Source organism: Tenrec ecaudatus, chromosome 10 (assembly GCF_050624435.1).
Source record: "Tenrec ecaudatus isolate mTenEca1 chromosome 10, mTenEca1.hap1, whole genome shotgun sequence".
Classification (NCBI taxonomy): domain Eukaryota; kingdom Metazoa; phylum Chordata; class Mammalia; order Afrosoricida; family Tenrecidae; genus Tenrec; species Tenrec ecaudatus.
Window position 1 is genome coordinate 139,439,370 of NC_134539.1, and position 8,603 is coordinate 139,447,972.

Below are 8,603 nucleotides of genomic sequence, written 5' to 3' on the forward strand. Positions count from 1 at the left end.
TAACCTCTCTTGCTGCGATGTTGAAAGAAGAATCTGTGCTGAGGGGCCCCATTTCAAGGGACTCATACTGGTCTAATGTTCCATTCCTTGCACCTGTTTCTCACACCCTTAGTAACCATTCCCATGGATATTCCCCGTGCTTCTGCTTATATACGTATTAGAAAACTTAAGCAGATCTTTATGAGTATAGTACATTTCTTCTAGAGTCATCACTGAACCTCACCTTTAGGAACTTTCTGAGACAATTCTAAGTCTAGACTAGGAAATCATGAGCGGTGGGGGTATTTCCTGGGGGCTCTCAGCAATATCTTGTAAGGAATCTCCCCCAGGCAATGCTCCTGATGCAGCCCCACCTGGCATTTCAGTTTGAACAGTTTGGGTAATCTGCTCAAGTGTGAGTTGTTTTACTGATCGTGGACTCATCCCCTCAGCTGGGAGGGGTGGAGCTATTGACTGGGGTGGCTCAATTGCCTTTAGGGGCTCGATATCCTCCTCTTCTGGATCATCAGCCCATATGTGCCCATCCCATGTTCCAGGGTCCCATTTCTTTCCAATTAATGCCTTTTCTTTAATATCAAACACTGTTCTAGACCTACAATTGAGCTGACGTTGCAGTTCAGCTACTCGTGTGATAAGACTCTGGATTTGGTTTCCGGCAATGTCGGCTCTATTAGTTGAGAAGAAAAGACTCTCCTTTGTTGCACGTGCAGAAACCTTTAGGTCTGTTATTCTGTACTTGAGACGTGCTTCTGAGGTTCTGAGATTATCACTTGTCCTTGCCTTGATCACATTTTCTATTGTAAGAAGGACCAGTCAACCAGTTTCCCATTACTTCCCATCCTGATGAAATTGCCCAGAGCCTCTCCTCTCACCAGCACTTCATCTGTTGGTGGTGATATTGTGAGTGTTAGCTTTGCGACTTCACACCCTGGATTCACACCGCCCACTCTAGTAATCGTGGCAACTTGTCCATGCCTTTAGGGGTAGAGGCAGCATTCTCAGTGCTATGAGGCCTAATTAGGCTGAAGAATCAATTCAAGAAGCCCGTATTTATGATCTTGTTTATCTAGAACCACTACTGGTACCAATTGTGCTAGTCTGGGTTGACTAGAGAAACAAATCCAGAGACACTCATATGTGTATAAGAGAGTTTTATATAAAAGGTAATTGTATTGTAGGAAAATATTCCAGCCCAGCCCAGATCAAGTCTGTAGGTCAGAAATAAGCCCAGATATCTGATACCAATCTATAAATTCCTCTTGATTCATGCAACACATATAATGACGCCAGATGCAGGAAGATCACAGGTCAGTAGATGGACAGTCTTTTGGATCCAGTGGCAGTGGAAGCTTCTCAGCGCTGGCAGGTCTCCACATGGCTCCTCCAGCTCCAGGGCTCTGGCTCCATCATTGTGCCTCCATGTGTCTTGTCAACAGGAATGACTAGCAGGGAGAGTGTGTGTCTCACATCCAGGGAGGAAGATGGGAGTTCCCCTAATCCTTAAGAGAAGGTCATGCCCACACAGAGGCCTCATTGGCTGCGACCTGATTTACAGGCTTGACCCTACTCCTTAGCAAGCTGACAGATTATATAACTACCACACAGTTAGAAGGACCCCTTAAGATCAACTAATGACATCTTTTATTGGACATATGAAAAAAATGAGACTCAGAGAAGGTGAAGGCAAGAAACTGGAAATCACTAGGATAAGAGCTGGAATAAAATGCCAGGCCACAAGATCCCCAGTTTATTTTACAACAGAACCCCCTGAAAGATTTCCCACCCGTTGTTGTTAAATGCCTTGGAGCCACTTTGGACTCACAATTGTTACGTTTGAGCCACTGTTGCAGCCACTGCGTCCATCAGTCTCATTGAGGGGCTTCCTCCTTTTGGCTGCCCTCCCCAATTTACCAAGCAGGCTGTCTGGCCTTTTCCAGGGGCTGTTTTCTCCTGATACCACATTCCCCATTTAGTGCCCAATACTGAGGCTGAGTTACATTTTAAAAGTCACATTTGTTTAGCGTTTAACTATATTATAATTCTTGCCTCTTTAGAACATCCTTGGCTTTAATTAAACTGTACTATAGAATCTGAAGAGAATGCTCTAAAGGGGGAAATACTTAAAAGAATCAAGACTTAAGACTCCTTCCTACCTTCGACAGTAAACTGAGGAAAATATGGGAAACAACAGCTCTCATAAAACTCATGTCATCACAGTGCTCAGGAATTTTTCTTACAAACCAACTCATATTAAGCCAACCCAGTGCCACTGACTTGATTCTGACATGTAGTGAGCCTAGAGAACAGAGTAGAACTGCTCAGGAACCAGTCTCCCAAAGAATGATTTTATGGGTGCAAGGAGCAGGTTAAGAAGGGAAAGGCAGGAAGAGCAATGTTGTCAAGACCTGTTATCAATTAACATTCTGGAAGCCACAGCCATGTGTCTCTTCTCCGGGAAGCTTATAAAATGAGAACATAGAGTCACTGAGCCAACAAGGCTTTGTTTGCACACTGGGGTGGGTGGTAGGGGACCACAAAGGGACCCAGATGTCTGATTCACTGAAGTGGAAAAAACTGTCACAGCAATTTCCAGAATATATCTGGCAGGATGAGACACTACAGACGCCAACTAAACTGGCTAAAGCAGGCATATTCGGTGCCCGGAGAGGAGAGTGTTCATTAAGGTGACATTGCTGGGCTTAAAAGAAACATGGCCAACACAAAGCCAGAGACTCACCTCTCCTCCTGTGGTAAACATCAGGCCATCCTGGATTATTTAGTCATTTGAGGAGGAAGTCCTAACCTTTGGAGAAAGCAGCTCTGTTTTTTTCTGCACAGACTACTGGATCCTCGTGCAATTCTAGAAAGGCAAGAATAGTTTGGGCTTATCACTTTGTAGTGTAAATAATGCATAGGTCAATTCTAATGACCATTGAGTTGGTTTAGACTCGTGTGACACTATAGGATGGGGTAGAACTGCCCCTCTGGGTTTCCAAGAGTAGCAAGCCTCATCTTTCTCCCTCAGAGTAGGGGGAGGGCTCCAACTGTTGGTTTTGTGGTTAGCAGCCCAATGAGTAACCCACGATGCCACCAGGGCTCCTTAGGTCAAATCTGGTAGTCCCAAAATACAACTGAGTTTTGGGAAGTAGTGGGTCACAGGTTGGGTCAAAAAGCTAAGTAAAATCTGGGAACAAAGAGCAGGGACAGTTAAAAGCTGTGTTCTCTCCCAGGCAGTATGTAGATGTTAACAATCTAGAACAGTGGTTTGCTAGTTACAAAAGCAGCCATAGAAGGTATACAACAAATGAGTGTCCTGTGTTCCAATAATACTTTATGAATAAAGATATCTGAATTTCAATTATTTACACTTGTCACAAAACCTCTTCATTAAAAAAAATTCCAACTATTTAAAAATGTAAATCCATTATCAGTCTAATGAGGCCTGGGGCTGCAGCATAGGCTATAGAAAAACAGGCAATGGGTCAGATTTAGCCCAGAGGCTGTATTTGCAGACTCATGATCTAGAATATCGCTGTCCAAAAGAAATGGAATGAGCATCACATACGTCATGTGAAATTTTCTAGTAGCATGTGACAAAAAAGATGTAAAGCTAATTTTAATGTGTTTTATTCGTATATCCAAAATATTATCATTTGAGTCATCAATATGAAAATTATAAATGAGATGTTTCAAACTTTTTCTTTCATAACCAAGTGTTTTACTTCTTAATTCATTGTCACCCTAGTCCAAGTGCGCTACTTGCTACATCTGGCTAGTGGATGCTACATTAAACCGCGCAGCAATAGGATCCTGCTTTCAAACACTAGCTTGCATCAGAATCACCTGAAGGATGATTACAACCCCACCCCAGGTTGCTCATTCAGTCAATTTGAGGCAAAGTCCAAGAATCTGCATTTCTAACAATTTCCCCGGGGCTGGCCACACTGAGAACATTCATCTAGAAGTTGGAGCAGTTAGAGAAGCAGACAGCAACTGGGAGCCAGGAGGATGGTAAAAACCTGAGCACAACATCAAAGCCAGGGGAGAACAGGACTCCAGAACAGAGGTCAACCTCGAAATAGCCATAAGGAAAATCTGCCCTAGTCCTCCCTCCAGAGCAGGCTTAGCAAAACAGCTTCTCCACGTTTCCATTTTGTAGGTTCCCTGGGAGAACAGGCTGAGAGGGAGATTCTTGATGGGTCAGCTCAGACCCTAAACAGGCAAGAAAACAGCTGTCTCCGAGCTCTGACAATCCCTAATTTATGAAGGTGCCAAGCATCATTACTCAATTTACAAAACAACCCACTCCTCCCAACAATAACACGAAAGCAAAAGACAACTCCAATCTGACTTTCCATTGTGACCTGTGTGTTCTTTCCTAGTATCCTAGACTGCTAAAGTAGATGGTAAGGCTGATAAGGCAATATAGAAATTTGGGGTGCTTAAAATGGTAACAATTAGATGAAGTGTATATTCAAGAGGATTGTGTCATCTTATTTCTTATGGTAAATTTATAAAACCTATTACATACATTTCTATTTCTCACAGTAAATTTACATAATCATCCAAACCAGAAGCTACACTTTTCATAAATGTCCTTTGAATCTGGAAGTTTGTCTAGAAGCAGTTTATAATGACATGGGAAATTTTAATGGGCCTCAAATGAGTCTACTTGGAAACCCTCAAACTCTGTGGCATAAGTTAAAACTCTAAATCTTACTATTTTAATGAAAAAATAAGATGTGTTCTGCTCCATTGGTGCCATAAGACCCCTCATTATATACTCTGGAGATTCCTCAAATTTAAGGATTGGCCAATATATGGCCATCAGGTTATATCTCCTAAAGCCATTCAGGGGAAATTGATAAAAGACACCTTTTTAAGATATGTTTTCTGGAGACACTCTTCTAAGAATCTGGTTACACTCAAACACTAAGAAACAGAAACTTCTGTTTCTCTGCCATCCCAAGCTCGGCTGCCTTCTGTCTTCACAATGTCTTCCCCTAAGACTTTCAGGATCAAGAGATTCCTGGCCAAGAAGCAAAAGCAGAATTGGCCTATTCGCCAGTGGGCTTGAATGAAAACTGGTAATAAGATCAGGTACAATGCCAAGAGAAAACATTGGAGAAGAACCAAGCCGGGTCTCTATGGAGCCCCTAGCCTTCATGTAATGGAACACACAACCACATTTGCCTAGGTCAGCGGTTCTCAACCTGTGAGTCTCGACCCCTCTGGGCCCTTTCCTAGGGGTCGCCAAATACATCCTGCATATCACATGTTTACATTATGATTCACAACAGTAGCAAACTTACAGTTATGAAGTAGCAACGAAAATCATTTATGGTTGGGGGTCACCACAACATGAGGAACTGTATAAAGGATCATGTCATTAGGAAGGTTGAGAACCACTAGCCTAGACTCACTTGCTGTCTGTCATACTGAGCTTAAGACTTTGCCCCCATCGGATCAAGTGAACTTGTATTGGCAAATCTGGTTTCTTCCTTGGTTCGGATGCTTCTGCATTGATAAATTAACAATTACTATATAATTCATTAAGGAGACCATTGGTATGGAAACAAAGAAAGAAAGAGAAACTCAAGTTTGGAGGGCAGTGAAACAAGTATCCTCAGAACTTCTGGTTTGACAATGAACAACAGGTCAATTTCTAATTCATCAGTCTAAAAATCAAATACACCACCATTAAAATCTAAGAAATAAATAAGCTAAATTTAGAAAAAATGGTCAAAACATAAAAGATGAGAAAGAACATTAATTCCTGACCAATTGGAGATTAGAAAAAAGTTTTCCATAGGACCATAAAGACCAAACAATTCAAGTACCCCCTCCCCACACCAAGCAGAAATAATATTCAACTATAACAAATGCTTCAAGCAAGACCGACCAGAAATCTATTATTTTCCTGGAGTGGATTAAGAAAGAGTGATCTAGATTCTAGAACCCAATCCAGCCAGAAGGGATGAAGAGAACACAAGTTTACCCAATACAAAGACAAAAACTATAAAAGTTATCCTGCAGAGGCCCCAGAACACTAATTTGAGTATCTAAAACGGGAGTCATTTTGAATAGTTCTAATAAGGAGCATTTTGAAGGCTTCCAACATGTGATTATAGGTTTAGAAACCGTATCTGGTAACCCAGTTAATTTTGGATGGAATAATTACAGGATTGTAGTGGCTTCTATTCTCTTCAAGAGTTTCAGTCTTGGAAACCTAGAAGGTCAGTTCCACCCTGTCCTATGGGGGTGGCTCTGAATCGGAATTCACTCACTGACAGTTGACTTTTGAATATAGTCCCTCAAGTTTTGACTATGCAGATCACAGCCCAACATGAAATCACTACACCACCAGGGCTCCTACCCCTCAAGTTAAAGAAAGATGTTTATTAATAATTGCATGCTTTGAATCACTGCAGGTATGCAGCCCATTTACATCACGAGGCCATTAGAAAACTGAAAAATAAATAGTTTGTTCATTCAGTACAGTTGAACACATATATAAGGGGACTTCCAAAAGTTCATGGAAAGTATCCACCATCTTATAATTCTATTTGTCAAGGAACCTTTGGAAGATACCTGGTATAACAATTCTACAGTGATTTAATCATACATGGAGACGGAATTATATTGAAGATTAATCTGGAGGTAGGTTGTTCCTTTACATGCATATGAATTGTCAAGAATGAGTGCTTTATCTGAATTAAAAGTCTTATTTAGAAGAATAATAGAATCTCACTTATTTTATACTAGGCATTATCTTTTTATTACTTACTTATATTAATTAATTAATTAATTAATCTTATTAGCTGCTTTATTAATAGGCATACTATTTTTAAAATGATTATTGATCATCTAATCTCCCTACCAAAGGAAATCATTAAATATCTGTAAAAGAATAAAATGGACCTCATTAAAGTATCTGAAGAGTATCTCATTATACATCATTTTTTAGAGTTGTAAAAAAATAACCTTTAAATATATGTTGAAGGTTTGGCAAAGTCTGCATTGAAGAATGCTCAAGTAGAAAGCAATGGTTTTGAGAATGATGATGGCAACAAATGTACAAATGTGCTTGACACATGGATGTATGCATGGATTGTGATAAGAGTTGTATGAGCCCCCAATAAAATGATTTTTTAAAATATCTTAAAAATGTAAAATAAAAATCTAATTATAGCTTTAGATTAACTTAAATAATATTCCCCCAAATAACATGTAGGGTGGGGGAAGAGTTGAGGGCACTGCCATTCTGAATTAGATCAAGATGGTTACTGAAGTTAGAATTAATGCTAAAAACATCTTTCACTGTTGTTCCAATAGGACACATTTAATACATGGGGCTAGAAGTCAGCATTTCCTCTCACCTTTAAATTCAGGTAAAGGCAGAGCAGATACAAAAAGACCAAGGATTTGAGTATTTCTAACTCCTCACTTTAATCTCAAAACTCGCAATGCCATTCAGTGGCATCACAGCCACCCTGTAAGGACAGAGTATATCTGACCCTAAGGGTTTCTAGACTGCAGATCTTTATGGGAGTAGGACGCTTCCACTTTCTTGGGCCCAGTGGCTGGTTGGTTTGAACTGCTGAGGCCTAGCAGTTAGCAATCCATTTCACCAGTAGGGCTGCCACTTTAATCTAAGTTATGTAAACATCAGGGTGGGGTGGAAAGGGGCAACCAATTACAAGGATCTACATATAACCTCCTCCCTGAGAGATGGACAACAGAAAAGTAGGTGAGACTTCGGACAGTGCAAAATATGACAATAATTTATAATTATCAAGGGCTCATGAGGGAGGAGGGAGTGGAGAGGGAGGGGGAAAATGAGCTGATACCAAAGGGCTCAAGCAAAAAGCAAATGTTTTGAGGATGATGGCAACAAATGTACTAATGTGCTTGACACAATGGCTGCGTGTATGGATTGTGATAAGAGTTGTGCGAGCCCCAATAAAATGATTTTTTTTACTGAGAAAAAAAAATGACGTAAATATCTTCGTGTTGCTTTGGAGAGGTCCTACTGAGTCAACTGTGGATCACAGTGACGATGTGGCAAATGAGAACCGTCTGAGAGGGGCTTTCTGGCCATAAATTGTAGGGCAGGAGCCTGGGTGATAGTCATTAAAACACTCAGCTCCGAGTTAAAAGGCGCAACGGGCTCAGCAGGTTAAAGACAGCCTTGAAAATCCTAAGTAATGGTTCTACTCAGTCCTGTAGGGTCTCTAAGAGTCCGAACTGACTGGGCAGAGGGGCTTTGCTTTGTGCGTACTCTCTCAACTGCCCTTGCTCCCCGTTAGGGCTCCCAAATACCTTTGGGTGAGACTGTAAAACCACGCCCACGTCGCCCTCAACCAGCCCAAGGTTCCCCAGGGCGCTGCAGTCAGAGGCCTTTCCAAAAAGAAAGGCAACGCTCAATGGAAGAACCACTTGCTTACTGCATAAATACAATCGTTCCCTGCCTACTTAACACAGCCCCCGCGCTCAATTAAGTGCTTTCCTCCAACGACCACCACAAACCGTCCCAATAGGAGACCGTTGGTTCTCCGTGCCACATGCGCAATTTTTCCGGGTGAGGGGGGATTGGTACGGCC

At 41.4% G+C, this 8,603-nt stretch overlaps 1 pseudogene; it reads left to right on the plus strand.

The window, feature by feature from the left end:
* The first annotated feature begins 4,993 nt into the window (after positions 1-4,993).
* Positions 4,994-5,197, plus strand: LOC142458759 (large ribosomal subunit protein eL39-like; annotated as a pseudogene).
* The last annotated feature ends 3,406 nt before the right edge of the window (positions 5,198-8,603 follow it).